This window comes from Ursus maritimus, unplaced genomic scaffold (genome assembly GCF_017311325.1).
Source record: "Ursus maritimus isolate PB19 unplaced genomic scaffold, ASM1731132v1 scaffold_8, whole genome shotgun sequence".
NCBI classification, from domain to species: Eukaryota; Metazoa; Chordata; class Mammalia; order Carnivora; family Ursidae; genus Ursus; species Ursus maritimus.
Window position 1 is genome coordinate 15216990 of NW_024426996.1, and position 22282 is coordinate 15239271.

At 37.1% G+C, this 22282-nt stretch overlaps 1 protein-coding gene across 2 annotated transcripts in view; it reads right to left on the minus strand.

The window, feature by feature from the left end:
* The window catches only part of ARHGAP24 (Rho GTPase activating protein 24), a 489199-nt gene that overhangs the window by 410633 nt on the left and 56284 nt on the right, over positions 1 to 22282 (minus strand). The window contains exon 1 of one of the 2 annotated variants that reach the window (XM_040624950.1): positions 14221 to 14899. The exons of the other annotated variant lie outside the window; for it this stretch is intronic. The gene's annotated coding sequence lies outside the window, so the exon portion shown is untranslated. Of the gene's footprint in view, positions 1 to 14220; positions 14900 to 22282 lie in introns of those variants that run through there. 2 annotated transcript variants of the gene reach the window in all.

The window sequence follows — 22282 nt, forward strand, 5'->3', positions numbered from 1 at the left end:
TACTTTTAAATTTTTAATTGGCTCCCATTTTACTTACTTTAAAAACTTGGGTGTTTACCCTGACCTGCAAGGCTCTGAATCATTTGGCACCTGTTTACTGATTCATCTAACCTCATGCCACGTCCTCGTCATTTCCCCCACTCCACTACACACACACACACACACACACACACACACACACACCTCTGATGCAAGCAACCACACCACCTCCCTTTCAGTTCTGGAAACACCCAACCCCCATTATGCCTTGAATCTTGATACTTGCTGATCTCCTCCTAGGCCACCCCACCTCCCGCCCTTTACATGCCTGACCCTTTCTCATTCTTTAAGTCTCAGCGTAAAATCTCCCTGTTCCAAGGAACACCTACGAATCATCCAGTGATTCACTTCCCCTGTTGCTACTATTCTCCATCACCGAACTCTGACCTCTGTCTTCCTGAAACTTAACTAAATTGTTATTTCTTTAGCTGTTTACTGCCAATTATCCTTCCAAGAGACCATAAACTTCACAAGGTCAAGGACTTGCTTTTCCTCACTACAGTAATACCCAGTGCTTTTAAGAGTGCATATTTGGTATTCAGGAAACAATTGTTGAATCAATGAATAAGCTATGTGACAACTACAATAGAATTCCTACAAATAATATTTTGGACTTTCTAGATTGTATTCAATGCCTTAAAGAAAACTGTATACTTCAGAACCTGATTTTTTCCCCTTTAACATGGAAGACTTCAATTAGCATGAACATTGTACTTAAACACAGTGTCAAAATCATCAAACCTAAAGGAATCTGAAACTGCCTTTCACAAAGAAATAAAACATTCAAAATTTACACTTTTTAGCCTTGGCAGGAAATACATGTAATCAATTGTGGTTTAGCATGAAGAAAAATACAGTTTACTCAAATTCTCAGAGAATGATTTAACTGAATTTCCACTGGGAAAGTACTTTCCTCGTGGTCAGGACATGGCAGCTGGGTAGTACAGGAGATTACAAAATAGAACTATCAACTTAAGCATTTAGCAAATCAATATAACAATGACAACACAACAATAACATAAATAAACGGTTACTCTACACTAAAACAAAAACAGAACTGAGAAGCTGATTGGTGTCCTCATATCAATCTTAGGAAAAAGCCTTAGTGATGACCATTGTGCCATGCTGGGTCTTAGGAAGTTCCCATCATTTGATGGGCTGGTAGCTTTGAATTATTTTCCGGCGGTGGAAACTGGTTTGTGTATCTTTTTTGCAATCAGATGCAATCAGAGATGAAATTCATGCTCCTAGTAGAATTTTCTAAAAGTCAAACAGCCACACTCATAAGTATTTATATATGTGACTTCATTTCAACAGAGATAAATAAACAAGCACAGAAACAAAAACGGGTATAGAATGCCATATGCCATAAAGTTGCAGTAGGTGTGAATTGACCTCCATGATTACATATGTTCAGCAAACATGAGAGAATGACAAAGGAGGGAGCTCGAGAGAAGAAGGGAGAGAGAACAACTTGGAGAGCATGACAATTCCACCACATGGCCTCCATGACATTCAGTGAATGCATGCTCCCGGGACAAGTGGGAGGCGCCTTCTTGCAGCCATGGTCAACTCCCTCGGCCTCTGGTGGAGTGAGTCTCTCACTGTGCAAATGTGACCCCAGAGTTTCAGAACAGACGTGATTTCACACCACACGGCCCCTGAACACCAACAGCTACTCCAGTTGTTCTGTCAAAGAACAGCGATTTGTTCTACTGCTAGGGGAGAAAACAAAAAACCGGCAGATTTGGTAAAATGCTGCAATTTGTGAGAGATTTATGTGACTTTCAAGAGTAATTTTGTTCACAACAAATTGTCACCTTTGGGGTTGACGTTAGAACCTGATTCCTTTGCAAAATGAATGCGATTGCACTGTATACCATATATAACTACAGATAGTCAATATTTAGCAAATTCTAACCTTTCTTCTTTTTTCTTAAAGCTGTTTTGCAGCTGTTGCCAACTTGCTGGTTTGTCAAGCAATAGTGTATTGTATTGGGCTCTACGTCTAAATGCTAGCCTATAGCCTTTCTATAGGTAATAGTTCACACAACACAAATATACACACAGAACAAAATAGTATATGTGCATATATGAGTGCATGCATATGCACGTGCGTGTGTGTGTGTGTGTGTGTGTGTGTGTATGATGGGTGTGGATGTATATGCATTGTCGTGTACTCTCCCTAATGAAGAAAATCCTGAAAGGCAAAATATTTATTATTATTTTTTTCTCTCATTTTTAAAATATTAAGTTCTGGGGCACCTGGGTGGGTCAGTTGGTTAAGCATCTGTCTTCAGCTCAGGTCTTGATCCCAGGGTCCTGGGATTGAGCCCTGCATCGGGCTCCAGGGAGCTCGCTTCTCCCTCTCTGCCCCACTCGTGCTCTCTTGCTATCACTGTTGCTATCTCTGTCCCTCTGTCTCTCTCTCAAATAAATAAGATCTTTAAAAAATAAAATATTAAGTTCCATGGCACTAGAAGACATGAAGGTATATTCCTGCAAATCTGACATTCTTTGCCGAAGGAAAAAGAAATAAAAGAGCTTGGCCATAGGATGTTCACTGAACAACCTGATCATGGGCTATGTCATAGTTAGTCTATAAAGTTATAGGCTTGTTTTTATTATTTCCCAGAACATTTCTTCAACAACTGCAATTATTTACCTGATTTAGAACTTAAAACTCTTTTTAATATTCTAAATGTTCAAGTAATTTCAGACTTGACATTTCTCTCTGTCTTCCTCTGTCTCTGTCATTTTCTCTCCAGGAGAAGGCACAGGGCAAGGCCATATGAGCACACAATGATAAAGGGGTCTTCCGCAAGCCAAGAAAAGAACCTTTCCAGAACCTGACCATGCTGGCCCCTTGATCTCGGACTTGCAGGCCCCAGAACTGTGAGAAAATAAATTTCTCTTGTTTAAGCCCCCCAGTCTATAATAGTCTGGCATGGCAGCCAGAGCAGATTAAGACAATGTATATTTACAAAAAAATATAGAAGAAAAACTTGAAGAATAAATCTTAGTAGCTTGTGGTAAGGTTAACTACTAACAAAAGAAAACCAGTGAGTGAAAAATCGTTCTGTCTCTGCCCTCACTCTGCAGCACACCACCTCTTCCCTTGAAGAATGAATCAAAGTGTGGTGCCTACAAGGGAATCAGCGCTCCAAGTCCGAGAATGCAGAGGGTCTAGTGTAGATCGTTTCAGCTCCGAGATAAATTCCAGGAGCCTTAATCTGTTTTTAGAAAGCAATTTCTTGAAGTACCTTGAAAGGGCCTTGAGTTTTCACAATGGGTTGTTCCCACTGCCTGGACTTCCTGGGTAACCTTTATTCATCCTTCAGCTCCACTACAAAGGCTTCCCTGCCTTCCACAATCTGGACATTTCCCTTCCATGAGTTCCCACATCACCGGGAATAACCTTTATTCCTCGTGGGCCATATGCTTACTACTTTTCAGTCTTTGACACTGTAACTCATTGTGGATTATGGGCTCCCTGAAAGCCCCCAGACTAATTGTGTATACTGAATACTCAAAGGTTTGTGAATAAATGAGGTTTGTTGAATAAATGAAGGAATGTATGAATGAATAAAAACATCAGTCTTTGGGGGCTACTAGAATTGGCCGCAGAGGCCTCAAGACTCCCCAGAATACAGTGCAAAAATCCTAAAACATTTCATGGTACTAAACACCAGTACAAAGACTTCAATCCAAATTCTCCCACCTAATGCTAACTAACCCTTTAAGCTTTTAGTATTTTAACACTAAACCGAACTTCAGAAACTATTGAGCAAAAAAAAAACTTCCATTTGTCTCTGCGGATGTAACTCTTAATCATAATTTGAGTTAAAAATAAAGAAACATTTCTTCTTAAAACTCAAGAGTTTACGTGTGAAGAGAACCAAGGAACTGAATAAAGTGCAATGGTTATGGATATGAAATTTAAAACAGTCACCAAAAGAGCACACCTGGGGGAACTTGTAACAGTAATAATTTTATAAATGTGCACTTCTTTTCCTGAGGAAACACTAAATATCCTATTGCTTGATTCATTTGAAATTAAATTGTCCCAAACACCAGAGATAGACAATACTAGAAAAAGTATATATATATATATGTGTGGGGATGGAACAGGAATGTCAATCTACATTTTGTATTTTAAGCTTCAATATCTCCATCATCATTTGGTGAGAAATCAAAATGATTTAATAGGTGAACCATTTTTTAAAAAGCCCTCTTAAGGGGGGTAATCAGAAGGGGGAATGAAGCATGAAAGACTATGGACTCTGAGAAACAAACTGGGGGCCTCAGAGGGGAGGGGAGTGGGGGAATGGGATAGACCGGTGATGGGTAGTAAGGAGGGCACGTATTGCATGGTGGACTGGGTGTTGTACGCAACTGATGAATCATCGAACTTTACATCAGAAACCAGGGATGTACTGTATGGTGACTAACATAATATAATAAAAAAACATTAAAATAAATAAAAACCCCAGTTTTAAAGCAATAAATAAATAAATAAATATTAAAAAAAAATAAAAAGCCCTCTTAAGTATTTGTTTTTGTTGTATGTTGAATGCCTCACACTCTGTAGAGAGCATCTGCTCACTCTTAAGGGGGTTTTAAATTCGACAGGGAGTAAAGTATTTTAATATGTACTTAGATGTGTTCCCCACTACCACATCACTATTTGAGGGATGAGTGAAAAAAAGAACCTTTGGAATTCCCAATGCTGATAACCCGAGTAGAAACAAAAACCAAATCAAAACGAATACTTCACCATCAACGGGAGTAAGAGAGAAATGACAGATATATGGCAACCATACAGATACTCTTCCAGCTTGCAGCAGACATTATTAATTCATCACAGTTCTCTTTCCTGCGGAACCTAAGATCACCCCCAGATGCCTTCTCAAAACAACACTGTAGACAGTTACAACCAATCAATCACATACGAAAAGGAGAGGAGACTCCTTGTTACCAATTCTATAAACAAACCAAGAAGTGAAGGTATCCCTCTAATATAAAAGAGAAATTCAGGTGCTTTATAAAAGAGAATGACGTTTGAAATGGGAAAAGAAGAGAAAGTAAACTTCTTCCCCCTTCCTTTTTTTAAATTGAGATATAATTGACATACCTTGATATTAGTTTTAGGTGTACAATGTAATGATTCAATATTTGTATACACTGCAAAATGATCACAGTAAATCCAGTTAACATCCATCACCATGCACAGTTACCAACTTTTTTTCTCATGATGAGAAATATCAGAATCCACTCTTCTAGCTATTTTCAAATATGTGATGCAGTATTATTAACTATAGTCACTTTAAGACAGCAACTACCATTGTATTATATAGCTGCAAAGAACAAAGAAAACAGATCTTAAGTAGGGAAAACACAGTTAGAGTTGGATGTTCCCATTTTATAGTAACCCAGTTTACAACTGGATCCTTAAAAATAAAATCAGAAAAAAAGGATCAGAAAGCTGATTTTATAAAATCTCAATTTTTAAGCTTTTGTGCATCCCTTCCCTCCGGCACTCAGTGCTCATTAGTAAAACTTTGTTTTGAAAAGCTGTCTCAAGGAACAAAGTGATTGTCCACACCTAAATCTGAAAAATAATGGCATTATCATACCCAAAGGATGGGGGAGCAATGGCAGCAATGAAGGAAGGCTTTTGTACATAGTGGAAGGAGCGGGGAGAGCCACGTCGAAGCAAGTGGAATGTTCAGCAAGACAAGTCAGTGTTGGGGGGGGGGCAGGGTACCTTCTCAGCTGGCTTCTCTCCACACCAGGGAAATAACCTCGGGGTTTATCATTTATAGAGCTCCTCCATCTCTGCCCCCTGATGATCACCTTTTTAAACTTAGATAAAAGCTTGTATGAAATACTATTTTTAATGTCAGATTCCTTTAAGAAGTCTAACCCAGGAAAATCAGATATGTTGTCAATTACATTATCATTTCAAGGCTCTCTAAGGGGTCAGCTTTTTACTCAACCTCACTTCAAAGAAAATACAAGTAGGTGACTTTGGCTGAGATAGTCATTTGTCTACAACGAAGTCTCAGGTTTTCTTCAAATGCAAGCCTTGAGGTACTTAATGATTTCCAATAAGGACCGCTCCTTCTTTGTCAATTAATCCTGTGTGGCGAACATCATCAGCCTTGCATTATAAACTCTGGAAAATTACTAGGTACTCTGAGTATATAAATCTTGTCCTAATCACTGAACCACAGTTGCTCTCCCAATGGTTTATTATACTAAGGTACTGACAATACAATTTTTTCATTAGAATTTGAAGAAAGTGGAAGGATGTCACAGCAAAAAAAAAAAAAAAAAAAAAAAATCTCTTATTCTACTTTATTCAGTATCATTCACATTATGATGGACTTTGATGTGTTAAACTTTGATCTTGGATGAGGTATCATTATGCTCATGTAATCTGAACACATTTAAGTTGTTCAAAATATCAAATTAATTTACACTCTAGTTTTAGATAAGTTGAATTGAAATCTAGCTTTACTGCCCCTGAATATATTTAATTAGCAGTTCGGTGAAAGATAACTAAATCCTAAACATAAAAAAATTTTTTTTTAAATAGGAAGCTTGGCAGGACATATGTTATTTGGAACTCCCCGAAGCCTATCTTTGCAGAACTGTCCTTCCTCATGTCTTGTTGTGTCAGTTTGTAGCACCATCCCACTGCCTTAGGGTAGGCCTGGATGTGATTATGCAGAGTTCCTGAGCTCTCCGCCAAACAGTGGCCAGCACAGGGAGTGGGCATGTGACAGAAGCAGTGCCAAGTGGAGTCCTTCCCCAGGATGGTTATAGAGACACTGGAAGGATTATGAAATTACCTTCTGTGTATTCCAAGTTGAGCCAATAAATATATATATGTTGAACATAATGGAAAGCCAGATTCCTCACTGTTGGAAGAGAAAGTTACAAATATGGAAATGGGAAGAAAAGAACGTATCCTGTGGTTTGAGATCAGAATTAGAGGTATCAGTATGGACTCACAGCTTTTATTTTATTTTTTAATAAAAATTGAATATATTTAAGGTGTACAATATGACAATTTAGGTATATATACATAGAAATGAGGGGTGCCTGGGTGGCTCAGTCAGTTAATCGTCTGCCTTTGGCTCAGGTCATGATCCCAGAGTCCTGAGATCAAACCCTGCATTGGGCTCCCTGCTCAGGAGGGAGTTTGCTTCTCCCTCTGCCCTTCACCCCACTCATGCTCTCTCTCACTCTTGCTCTCTCTCAAATAAATAAATAAATAAAAATCTTTAAAAAGAAGAAAGAAATGTAACTACAGTCAAGCTAATTAACATATCATCTCAATAGTTAACCATTTTTTGTGTGACTGAAGCATCTAAAATCTACTCTCAGCAAATTTCTAGTATCAGATAAAGTATTATTAATTATAGTCATCACGCTATACATTAGAACTCTAGACGTATTCATCCTATATACCTGCAACCCTGTACCCCTTGACCAACATCTCATGGTTTTAAATAGATAGATGAAGAGATATAGAAACAAATAGGGGCACCTCGGTGGCTCAGTCAGTTAAGCGTCTGCCTTCAGCTCGGGTCATGATCGTGAGGTCCTGGGATCGAGCCCTGCATCAGACTCCCTGCTCAGTAGGGAGTCTGCTTCTCCCTCTCCCTCTGCTCCTCCTCCCAGCTTATGCTCTCTCTCTCACTTTCTCTCTCTCTCTCGCCCTACTCTCTCTCTCAAATAAATAAATAAAAATTTTAAAAAAGAAACAGAGACATATTTATTGCTGTTTGCTGAGAGGCCCTAGAAGTAATAATATACCAATAGCAATGAAAGAGTATATCTACTGTCCAGATCTTGACTTCTAAATACCATTTACTTTGAAATGGAACCATGCCTACTTGGATAAAAAGCTCGAGGGCTTGGTCAAAAAAAGAACAAGATGATCTTAGAATAACATGTGCCAGAAAGTAAGGAAATACTCATGTATGATGGGAAAATAGCAAAAGGACACAGAAGCTAGTTTAAAATCACTGGCCAAATACAGGACAACTTAAGCATCTGAATGAACAATACTAACTGATGATACCTGTAGAATAAAACAAGAATACACAGGGATGCCTGGGTGGTTCAGTCAGTTAAGCGTCTGCCTTTGGCTCAGGTCATGATCTCAGGATCCTGGGATCAAGCCCCATGTCGGTCTCCCTGCTCAGCAGGGAATCTGCTTCTCCCTCCCCCCTCCTCTGTCCTTCCTCCCTGCTTGTGCTCACTCTCTCTCTCATATAAATAAATAAAATCTCTAAAAAAAAAAAAACAAGAATACATGAGTTCTACTGATAGATACAGATAGGTGGATAGACATAAATAAATAGAAGTAAGAAATCTCCTTTTTTTCAGTAGAACGTCAATAAATATGGAAGCAATAATAAAGCTGCAAATTATCAATGGATAAAAAAATTAGTGGGAAAAAGTTTGTTGGGGAAAAGATATTTAGATAATCTCAAAGTATCTCCCACAAATTCATCATTATTTAGAAAGTGTAAAACAGTAACTTTCCTGCAGAGAACCCTGGAAGACCCAATGTGATCAAAATTGACATCATCAGTGTTGGAATAAGCTGACATCATGTGCCTCCTGATAGGATGCTCCGAGAAGGACACGTTATCCATCGTTTCTGACGTACTCCTGCCAAAACTGCATAACCTGAACCTAATCATGAGGAAACAGCACACAAGCCCAAACTGAAGGACATTCTACAAACTAACTAGTCTGTGTGCTTCAAAAATCTCAAGGTACAAAAAAGAAGACAGAAAAAGGTAAGAGACTGTTTTACATTCTCCAGAATAGATCACATACTGGGTACTTTCTCTGGCTCAGGATCCAAGCCAGGGTCAACCCTTGTGTTTAGTTGTCAGTCACGTCTCTTTAATGTACTTTCGCTTGGAACAATCTCTGACCATTTTATTTTCTTTTTTTTTTAATTTAAAATCAAGTTAGTTAACATAGAGCATAATACTGGTCTCCGGAGTAGAATTTAGTGATTCATCACTTCTATATAACAGCCAGTGCTCATCCCAAAAGTGCCCTCCTTAATGCCCATCCCACATTTAGTGCATCCCTCCATGCTCCCCTCCAGCAACCCTGTTTATTCTCTATAGTTAACAGTCTCTCATGGTTTGCCTTCCTCTCTGTTTTTACTTTATTTTATTTTTCCTTCCCTTCCCCTACGTTCATCTGTTTTGTTTCTTAAATTCCACGTATAAGTAAAATCATATGGTATTTGTCTTATTCTGACTTACTTCGCTTAGCATAATACACTCTAGTTCTATCCACATCATTGCAAATGGCAAGATTTCATTCTTTTTGATGGCTGAGTAATATTTCATATATATATATCATTATATATATGTGTGTATATATATATATCATTATATATATACAAACACTATACATAGAATAGTATATGTAATGTATATATAGGTCATATATATATATGTAAATTTAAGTATAAACTGGATTAGATTATTGTATCAATGTTAAATTTTCTCATCTCAATTATTGATGATTGCAGTTATGAGATAATTGCAGTTTCTCTTAGGAAATGCACACTTAAGCATTTATAAATGGACAAGATGTCTCCAACTTATTTTCAAAATATTCAAAAATAAAATCATAAACAAACAGATAGATATATAGATGGGATGATAAAGCAAATGGAACAGAATGTAAACAGTTGGTGAATCTGGGTAAAGGGTGTTTAAGAGTTCCTAGCACTATTCTTGTAACTTTTCTGTAAGTGTGAAAGTGTATCAAAATAAAAAATTACACAACATATATGCCTTACTATAAGAAGACACAAAGGAGAAGCAAACTCTGTTCTTTGCTGGACTACCACCGGCAGGTTTCACGTATGCTCTTATAATTAAAAGGGAACTACACTAGAAGTTAGTAAACATGTCTTCAGAATTAGTTACCTGACCTTGAAAAAGTCATTTTCTCGGCCTCTGATCCCTAAGTACAAAAGGCTGAATGAACTATCTGATAGCTAAAATTTCTGTTAATTCTAAAATACCGTATTTCTTCAAAATGGTGCTTTAATAACATCGTACTTCTAGAAATGACATGATTAGTAGGAGAGATTTTCTAGTTCAGTTACGGTTAATACTTCTAAAGATAAAAGAGCAATAAATAGCGTAGAAGTCCTGTCTAGTCCTGGCCCTTTACTGAATTGCTGCGCTCGTTTAACATCTGACTGTTCTATCTGAAAATGCCACACCTTAATTTAGAAGACTATAAAATACATTAACAACCACTGAAAAACTGTATATGACATTCTCTCCACTTTTTTTTAAAGATTTTATTTATTTATTTATTTATTTATTTGAGAGAGAGAGCATGGGAACAGGGGGAGGGGCAAAGGGAGGGAGAGGGAGAGGGACAAGCAGACCCCTTGCTGAGCACAGAGCCAGCATGGGGCTTGATCTCACAACCCTGAGATCATGACCTGAGCTGAAATCAAGAGTTGGCCGCTTAGCCAACTGAGCCACCCAGGCACACCTACCTTCTCTTTACTTTCAGATAGAAATATGATTTTCAATTGCTTAATACTATATAGGGTTCACACATGCTCAGCTCACTGTTCTAAGTGATATATATATACACAGATATGTATGTGCGTGTGTGTGTGCATGCTTTAATCCTCACAACTCTGTGAAGTAAGTACAACTATTATTTGCACTTCACAGATGGGGAAACTAAGGTACTGCAAGATACCTACAGTCCTATGGCTGATAAATGGCTGTTTAAAAACAACCATGCATTTGAACCTAGGCAGTGTGGCTGCAGAGACTGTTCTTAACCACTGCTCTAAATTGCTTCTCAAATATTACATTATAAACTCCAGCAGAGGCCCATAAATTCAAAAATTCCATGAGAAAAAGTGATCTGAGTAATAAAAATATTTATTCTTTATGCCAAAATCAAATACCTGGAGGCACACATATATCCATGTGTCTACAAATCTAAATCTATAGATCTAGATACGCCTATATAGATGGATATATATAACCATCCATACAGACATATATGGTATACATATAGTAGTCATATATATATATGACTACTACAGACACACACACATATATATATAAATCTTAGAAAATAAGACTGTATAAATAACACTGATATATATATATATGTATCACTATTCTTGTCTTGATATTTATGCACATATATTTCGAGTTTTTACTTTTAAGATTCTAATTCTTGGCAGACCCTTCCATGTGAAACTTTCGCCACGTTGACCCGCCACTCTTTCCCCTTCGACAGCTTGAAAGCAGTCAGGTAGAAGAGCTCAGAAGCTGCCGCGTGTCCGTTCCCGGCAGAGGCCAGCAAATAAAGGCCAGCCTTGCTGCAGCACGCTTGATATTCTCACCCCAGGGGAGAAAAGAATAAGGCTCGTGTGCTTAGTCCTTTATGAAGGGAAAATTAGCAGAGAAAGTGACAAATTCCTTTTTGCCTTTAAAAAAGGAACCATAGAGCACAGTGTCAGTTTAGTTGGAAAAGGACAAAGTTATTAACTCCTAAGAGTTTTATTACATCATGACTAACACATATTCTCTCACTCCAGGTGCTAACATCTGTAGTCATGTGCTTAGCTCAGTTAGGCCTCACCAGACACTGGAAAATTACTCATGCAAATCCCAAGCTTACCTTTCATGGGAAAAAAAGTGGGGGATTGGGAGAAAAAATAAAGGTGAACAACTGTTAAGCAAGCATGCTTTTAAGTGGCAATGAAATTATCTGAGAGAAAGAAAAGACAGAGTTATGGCAACAGTAAGAATTGGAATCCATCATATTTTGGGGCGCCTGGGTGACACAGCGGTTAAAGCGTCTGCCTTCGGCTCAGGGCGTGATCCCGGCGTTATGGGATCGAGCCCCACATCAGGCTCCTCTGCTATAAGCCTGCTTCTTCCTCTCCCACTCCCCCTGCTTGTGTTCCCTCTCTCGCTGGCTGTCTCTATCTCTGTCAAATAAATAAATAAAATCTTTTAAAAAAAAAAGAATCCATCATATTTTGACATTTCTAACACATTATCTTGCAAATAATCATCATCATCAATATTTATACATAGGGCTTTTCAAAAATCCCATATAATCCATGTAATTTCATATAATCTTGACAAAGCTCCTAAGAAGTATGGCTGATGTCCCTGCTATATATAGGACCCAAGAGGCTAAGGTGACTTGCTCAAGCGATAAACTAACAGTATCTGAGCAATTATTATTTTACTCTGGATTGTGAAGAGTTTTTTTGCTTTTTTGCCCCCACTAAACTACATTGCTGCATACTTACACCATCCCCTTATATAGACCACCACATATATTACTAGAATTCCTAAAAAATGAAGGAACAAATAAAGTAATAACAGAACAAAGTGTAGGTACTTAAATATTTATTATATCATAGCTTAACATTGTTATAAAAAATGCAAAAGACAATATTAACAGACCCTGGAGGAAATATTCTAATAGTATTTACTTCTCACAGAGCTGCTTTAGGATTTCAAGGATTTAAACATAAAATGAAAACATCCATAAAGGTCACAGAAAAATTCAAGTATTAGCACAACTTAAATTACAAACTCAGAGTAAAAAGAAACATAAAACAAATTTAAGGATTGTAGAAAATTCTACTTTCCAACACGGTTATGAAATGTAACACTCAAGTAAATATGAAGTCCCATTATATCACCTTTTTTTATTGCTGTCTTACATAACATGAATAGATGGCCAGTTTCCAATTAATTAGGAAAAAATTATACTTATCAAAGAAACTATTAGAAACACAAGTCAGGCTTGCTTTGAGATCCAGAAGCCATTCTCATAATGCTTTAAGGTCATTTACCAGGATTTTTGTCATTAACAGAATGCTACATAATCCAGATTCAATCATTGTTTTCTCTTTCCTAGCTAGACCAACAGTTATGGTGTCCTTCTTCCTGCTCCTTTACTAAAATATTATTTTTTCCTCTCCTCCCCATTTCCTGTCTCCTAACTAGCTTTGCTCTGCTCTCGCCACCATGCCTTTGCCTCACATCTAGATGATGACTTCACTCTAACCCCCAGTTTCATGCTTCTAAGGGCCCTTCTCTCAGTGCCACTGCCAAACTGATCATTCCAAACATGTATTTTATATGGTCCAGAGCCTCAACAGCTGCCAACTGCATAACACATCCTGTTTAAACTTAGCTCATTTTCAAGGTATCATAATCTAACTCGGTTTACTTTCCCAATTTATTGTTCATTACTCCCCCGATAAATGTCCTGTGAAGCATTTGCCCAAGCCTGTGTACTAAATTTAACCCAAACACACAATGCTTATTCCTACCTCCTTTGGAACTTACTATAACTAAAATCATCATCATCATCAACAGAGAACACATATATTACTTAGTATGTACCAGGCAATGTCATAAGTGTTTATACATTTTAATTCACATAATCCTCACAATAACCTTGTGAAGCAGATTTTGTTATTGTTATTGTTATTGTTATCATCCTCATTTCACCAAAGGTCCAAAGCAGTCAAGTAACTCCAGCAAGGTCAGGCTGCTAGTAAATTGTAGAGCCAGAACTCAAACCAGGCAGTTTGATTTCAGATTCTTTTTTTTTTTTTAAGATTTTATTTATTTATTTGAGAGAGAGAGAGTGAGAGACAGAGAGAGTGCACAAGAGGGGGTAGGGTCAGAGGGAGAAGCAGACTACCCACTGAGCAGGGAGCCTGATGCAGGACTCAGTCCTGGGATTCCAGGATCATGACCTGAGCTGAAGGTAGACACATAACCAGCTGAGCCACCCAGGCGCCCTGGTTTCAGATTCTACACTCAACCACTATCTTCATGCCTCTCCATTACCAATTAATTCAGGCACTCACTGTCAGTAACATAATTAGGTATTAATTATTTCACATATGTTACTTGTATCTCTTTCATAAATTATAAAATTATACCAAGTGTTTTATTTCCTTTAGAGGCCCCTGAATATTAGATATACAGTCAGCCTGAAACAAATATTTCTAAGGGAGGCCATTTTATTCAAAGCGTTAGTGTTATGAAAGGTAAAGACTCAAGAATTATAATTAGTCAAAAGGGATAGAACTAAGCTTCCTCTCACCGAAAAAGTCTTCTGAAGCAGGACTAGCCCGCGGCAAGAGCACTGAGACGATGAAGACTGGGGTGTGGGCTGAGCAGTAGCTGTTTGAGGATTTCTACGTCGGAGGGGTGGTAGGACAGCGTTCTGCTTGGGGGGGAATGATCAGATTCAGAGCCTTGAAGCACTAGTTGCCAAAAAGTACACTTACTTAGATTGCAGGCTGTAAATCTATAAAAATAGCAGCATTTCCTAAACGTGATTTTACTATCTACCAAATATTGGGAAAACATAAATAACCCATATTAATTAAATTACTATTCATTTATTAAGAATGGGGGAGGGCTGACAGCACCTCACTAGCCCCTCAAAACATTATAGTGTCACCAGGGATTGATCACGCTGATGACCTGAACAAGAAGAGTTATGTTTCGAGGATGCTTAAAATTAGAAGAGTCACCTCTCTCACTTTCAAATGAAGCATAAAACTTTTTAAAAGAAAAATCTGTCATTCATGGAAGTACATATATAAAATTCTAAGACTAGACATTTGAAAAGAACTCTCATTTCTTTTTAACAGGGCACTAGGCCAGGCCTTCTATACTCTTCTATCCCTCTAAAGAAGAGAAGAGACTCATTCTTCAAGGTCCACCACAAATATCAACACATTTATGAAGTTTTCTTTTTGCACAATTAATCACTCCTTCTTCTGTACTATAATAGCATTTTATAAATATCTCTATTGGACTACATATAATAACTACTACCTAGAAAATGTGCTGATCTTGACTTCTAAACTGTTACCAACCCAAATGTACATCAACAAGTGAACATAAACCTATTTGATATAATCACGCCATTAGTACAATTCAGCAATAAAAGGGACTAATTATTAATTTGTGAAACAACATGGATAGTGTTCAAAAACATTATGCTACGCTAAAAAAACCAGACACAAAAGAATATATACTATTGTCAAGAATTGTAAAAGATTCAGGGGGCGCCTGGGTGGCGCAGTCGTTAAGCGTCTGCCTTGGGCTCAGGGCGTGATCCCAGTGTTCTGGGATCGAGCCCCACATCAGGCTCCTCCGCTAGGAGTCTGCTTCTTCCTCTCCCACTCCCCCTGCTTGTGTTCTCTCTGTCACTGGCTATCTCTGTCAAATAAATAAATAAAATCTAAAAAAAAAAAAAAGAATTGTAAAAGATTTGAAATGGCATGCAGTGTGTAAGCTTGAAAGTTTCATGTTTGCTGGCATGCGACATGAGACTGCTGGGTCAAAGACAAAGGACTTTATTACTCACAGTGATAGGATTAGCCAGAATATCACACTTGCACAGTGAATTGTGTTACAGGAGAAGAAGGTGGGAGCTTTGGGAATCTTAATCTATAAAAGTGGGCAGTAAGCCTGCCTGACCTGTGCCCCACAGGGGCACATTATCTTTAGCTCACTGGACAATAACAAACCTGCCCTTTTCTCAGGAGGAAGACATTACCTCTAGCTTCCAAAGTTACACACTATACAAACACCTTAAGAAAAATCATCCTGAACAAAAGCAGCCATTACCTCTGCTCACAGACATGTGGAACTGTGAAAGACTCATGGAGCACTGTTTTCATTCATAAAACATTTGTGGAATAATCAACATTAGTCTACAGTGGGAAAAAAATCAGAACAGTCATTGTTTGGAGCAAGAGGTGACTATATCTAGGATCACAAGGGAAATTTATAGGGTAAAAGGATGTTATATATTTTATATGGGATGATGGTTATGGATATATATATATATATCTCAAACTCATCAAACTGTACATATAAAATGGTATGTAAACTATATGCAAAGCTATATCTAAATTATGTATATACAATTTGGGTATGTAAATTATACCCAAATAAAACTGATACAGAAAGAAAAATATGCTGATCATAACTTCTAGACTGCTATTATCTACAAAGCAAGGACTGTGTCTCATTCATGTATTTTACCAATTACTGAGAAGAAATTAGCCAAGTATTCTTAGTAGGTGTTTGTAAAATTTGGTTGCATTGAATTATTAATATTGTTTAAAATGGGCCTCTAAGTTATATATAAACCTAATGATAATCATATATCAAAACCATTAATAAATAAGCAAAGAATAAAGAGAAAGAAATTCAAATATATCACTAAAGAAAGTCAGCAAAACATGAAAAAGTAGAAAGACAAGAAAGGATCAGAGAAAATCTTCAGAAACTACCACAAAACAAGTAATAAAATGGCAATAAATATACATCTATCAAGAATTACTTTGAATGTAAATGGACTAAATGCTCTAATTAAAAGACATAGGGTGACAGAAGGATTAAAAAAACAAGACCCATCAATATGCTGCCTACAAGAGACCCATTTTAGACCTAAAGACACATGCAGATTGAAAGTGAGAGGATGGAAGAACATCTATCATGCAAATGCATATCAAAAGAAAGACAAGTAGCAGTACTGGTATTGGACAAAATAGACTTTAAAACAAAGACTATAACAAAGGACAAAGGACACTATATGATAATAAAGGGGACAATTCAACAAGAAGATACAACAATTGTAAATATTTGTGCACCCAACATAGGAGCACCCAAATACATGAAACAGTTAGTAACAAACATAAAGGAACTAATTATTAATAATACAATAATAGTAGGGGACTATAGCTCCCCACTTACATCAATGGACAGAACATCTAAACAGAACATCAACAAAGAAATGATGGCTTTGAATGACACACTGGAACAGATGGATTTAACAGATATATTCCGAACATTTCATCCTAAAACAGCAGAATACTCATTCTTTTCAAGTGCACATGGAACACTCTCCAGAATAGATCACACAGTAGCCCACAAAATAAACCTCAACAAATTCAAGAAGATCAAAATCGTAACATGCACATTTTCTGACCACAACACTATGAAACTAGAAGTCAACCACAAGGGAAAAAAATGTGGAAAGACCACAAATACGTGGAGGTTAAATAACATGCTACTCAACAATGAATTGTCAACCAAAAATTTAAGAGGACATGGAAACAAATGAAAATGAAAACACACCAGTTCAAAACCTCTAGGACACATCAAAAAGCGGTTCTAAGAGGAAAGTTTATAGCAATACAGGTCTACCTCAAGAAGCAAGAAAAATACCAAATAAAACACTTAACCTTGGACCTAAAGGAACTGGAAAAAGAACAACAAATGAAATCTAAAACCAGAAGAAGGAAGGAATCAATAAAAATTAGAGCAGAAATAAATAATGTAGAGACTAAAAAAAACAATAGAAAAGATCAATGAAACCAGAAGCTGGTTCTTTGGGAAAAAAAATCAATAAAATTGATAAACCTCTAGCCAGATTTATCAAGAAAAAAAGAGAAAAGACTCAAATAAATAAAATCACAAATGAGAGAGGAGCAATAGCAACTGACACCACAGAAATACAAACAATCATAAGAGAATATTATGAAAAATTACATGCCAACAAATTACACAACCTGGAAGAAATGGATAAATTCCTAGAAACATATAAACTACCAAAATTGAAACAGGAAAAAACAGAAAACTTGAACAGACCAATAACCAGCAAAGAAATTGAATCACTAATCCCAAAACTCCCAACAAACAAAAGTGCAGAGCCAGATGACTTCACAGGAGAATTCTACCAAACATTCAAAAAAGAATTAATACCTATTCTTCTCAAAATATTCCAAAAAATACGAAAGGAAGGGAAATTTCCAAATTCATTCTATGAGCCAGCATTACCCTAATTCCAAAACCAGACAAAGACTCCACTAAAAAAGAGAACTACAGGCCAATATCCCTGATGACCATGTACATAAAAATTCTCAATAAAATACTAGCAAACCAAGTCCAACAATATATTTAAAAAAATCGTTCACCACGATCCATTGGGATTTATTCCTGGGTTTCAAGGGTGGTTGGTTCAATATTGACAAATCAGTCAATGTGCTACACCACATTAATAAGAGAGAGCATAAGAACCATGTGATCATTTCAATAGATACAGAAAAAGTGTTTAACAAAGTACAACATCCATTCATGATTTTAAAAAACCCTCAACAAAGTAGGGCTAGAGAGAACATACCTCAACATAATAATGGCCACATACAAAACAAAAACAAAAACAAACAAACAAACAAAAAACATAGCTAATATCACCTCAATGGGGAAAAACTGAAGATTTTCTTTACCGTCAGGAACAATACAGGGATGTCTACTCTCAACACTGTTATTTAACATAGTACTGGAAATCCCAGCAACAGCAAACAACAAAAAGAAATAACGAACATCCGAATCAGCAAAGAAGAAGTAAAACGCACTATTTGCAGATGACATAATACTATACGTAGAAAACCCGAAAGACTCCACCCAAAAACTGCTAGAACTGATATAAAAATTCACAGCATACAAAATCAACATACAGAAATCTGTTGCATTTCTACACACGAATAATGAAGCAGCAGAAAGAGAAATTAAGGAATCAGTCCCATTTACAATTGCATCCAAAACTATAAGATACCTAGGAATAAACCTAACTAAAGAGGTGGAAGACCTGTACTCTGAAAACTATGAAACACCAATGAAAGAAATTGACGATAACACAAAGATATGGAAAGACATTCCATGCTTATGGATTGGAAAAACGCATATTATTAAAATGTCTATACTATCCAAAACAATCTATACATTTAATGCAATCCCTATCAAAACACCACCAGCATTTTTCAGAGCTAGAACAAACAATCCTAAAATTTGAATGGAACCAGAAAAGACCCTGAATAGCCAAAGCAACCTTAAAAAAGAAAAGCAAATCTGGAGGCATCACGATTCTAGACTTCAAATAATATTACAAAGCATACTGTATTGATCAAAACAATATGGTACTGGCACAAAAATAGAAACATAGAGCAACAGAATAAAATAGAGAACCCAGAAATGGAAACCTCAACTCCATGGTCAACTAATCTTCTACAAAGCAGGAAAGAATATCCTATGGAGAAAAGGCAGTCGCTTCAATAAATGGTGTTGAGAAAATTGGACAACCACACGGAGAAGAATGAAACTGGCTCATTTTCTTACACCATACACAAAAATAAATTCGAAATGGATGGAAGACCTAAATGTGAGAGAGGAATCCATCAAAATCCTAGAGGAGAACACAGGCAGCAACCTCTTCGACCTCGGCCACGGCAACTTCTTGCTAGGCACGTCTCCAAAGGCAAGGGAAACAAAAGCAAAAATGAACTATTAGGACTTCATCAAGATAAAAATCTTTTTCACAGCAAAAGGAACAATCAACAAAACTAAAAGGCAACCTATGGAATGGGAGAAGATACTTGCAAATGACAGATCAGAAAAAGGGCTAGTATCCAAGATCTATAAAGAACTTATCAAACTCGACACCCCAAACAGCAACAACAACAGCAACAAAGAATCTAGTCAAGAAATGGGCAGAACAGACATTTCTCTAAGGACATACAAATGGCCAAAAGACACATGAAAAAATACTACACATCACTTGGTATCATGGAAAGACAAATCAAAACCACAATGAGATACCACCTTAAACCAGTCAGAACAGCTAAAATTAATAAGACAGGAAACAACAAATGTTGGAGAGGATGCGGAGAAAGGGGAACCCTCTTTTACCACTGGTGGGAGTACAAGCTGGTACAGCCACTCTGGAAAACAGAATGGAGGTTGGAGTTTCCTCAAGTTAAAAATAGAACTACCCTACAACCCAGCAATTGCACTATTAGGTATTTACCCCAAAGATAGAAATGTAGTGATCCAAAGGGGTACCTGCACCCCAATGTTCATAGCATCAATTGCCACAATAGTGAAAAGAGCCAAGATGTCCATCAACAAATGAATGGATAAAGAGGTGGTATATATATATGTGTGTGTGTGTGTGTGTGTGTGTGTGTGTGTGTGTGTATATATATATATATACACACACACACACAATGGAAGATTACTCAGCCATCAGAAGGGATTGGAAAAATGCATATTATTAAATGCATTTATTTTAAAATAATGCATTTTAAATAATAGATTTATTTTTAAATCCATCGACATGGATGGAACTGGAGGGTAATATGCTGAGCAAAATAAGTCAATCAGAAAAAGACAATTATCATATGTTTTCACTCATATGTAGAATATAAGAAACAGCACAGAGCATCATAGGGGAAGGGAGGGGCAACTGAAGGGGAACTCATTAGAGAGGGAGAAAAACCATGAGAGACTCCTAAGTATAGGAAAAAACTGAGGGTTGCTGGAGGTGAGGATGGTGGGGGATGGGATAATTGGGTGATGTGCATTAAGGAGGGCATGTGATGTGATAAGCACGGGTGTTATTAGCAATTGATAAATTATTGACACTACATCTGAAACTAATGTTAGCTAATTGAATTTTTAAAAATTTTAAGAAAAGAGAATGCATTAAAAAAATAGAAAAGAATAGAAAATTCAGAAATAGGGGCGCCTGGGTGGCACAGTGGTTAAGCGTCTGCCTTCGGCTCAGGGCGTGATCCCGGCGTTCCGGGATCGAGCCCCACATCGGGCTCCTCCACTATGAGCCTGCTTCTTCCTCTCCCACTCCCCCTGCTTGTGTTCTCTCTCTCGCTGGCTGTCTCCATCTCTGTCGAATAAATAAACAAAATCTTTAAAAAAAAAAAAAAAAAGAAAAAAAAAAAAGAAAATTCAGAAATAAACCCACAACTATATGATCAATAAATCTGCAACAAAGCAGGAAAGAATATCCAATGGGAAAAAAGATAGTCTCTTCAACAAATGGCATTGGGAAAACTTGACAGCAACGTGCAAAAGAATGAAACTGGACCACTTTCTTAAGCCATACACAAAAATAAATTCAACATGGATTAAAGACCCAAATGTTACATAGGAAACTATAAAAAAATCCTAGAGGACACAGGCAGTCACCTCTGTGACATCGGCCATAGCAACTTCTTTCTAGGTATGTCTCCTGAGGCAAGGGAAACAAAAGCAAACATAAACTATTGGGACTACCTCAAAATAAAAACTTCTGCACAGCAAAGGAAACATTCAGCAAAACTAAAAGGCAATGTACAGAATGGGAAAAGATATTTGCAAATGATGTATCTGATAAAGGGCTAGCATCCAAAATATATAAGGAACTTCTAAAACTCAACCCCAAAAAACAAATAATCCAATTTAAAAATGGACAGAGACATGAACAGACATTTCTACAAAGAAGACCTACAGATGGCCAACAGACACATGAAAAGATGTTCATTATCACTGACCATCAGGGAAATGCCAATCAAAACAACGAGATATCACCTCACACCTGTCAGAATGGCTAAAATCAACAACACAAGAAACAGGTGTTGGCAAGGATGTGGAAAAAGGAACCATCTTACACTGGTGTTGGGAATGCAAACTGGTACAACCACTTGGGAAAACAGTATAGAGGTTCCTCAAAAAGTTAAAAATAGAACTACTTTCTGATCCAGCAATTGCACTGCTGGGTATTTGCCCAAAGAATACCAAAACACTATTTCAAAGGGATACATGCACTCCTGTGTTTACAGCAGCATTATTTATAATAACCAAGATATAGAAACAGCCCAAGTCCATCAACTGATGAATGGATAAAGAAAATGTGGCATACACGCACACACACACACACACACACACACACACACACAAAATGGAATATTGTTCAGTCTTAAAAAAGAATGATATCTTGCCATTTGCAAAAACATGGACTTAGAGAGATAATGCTAAGTGAAAGAAGTCAGTCATAGAGAAATACCATATGATTTCACTCATATGTGAAATTTAAGAAACAAAATAAAGGGAAAAAATTAAGAGAGAGAAAGACAAAGCAAGAAACAAACTTTTAATTATAGAAAACAATCAGATGGTTACCAGAGGAGAGGTGGGCGGGGAGATGACTTAAATAGGTAATGGGGATTAAGGAATGCACTTGTGATGAGCACTGGGTGAAGTATGGAACTTTTGAATCATTATACTGTACACCTGAAACTAATATA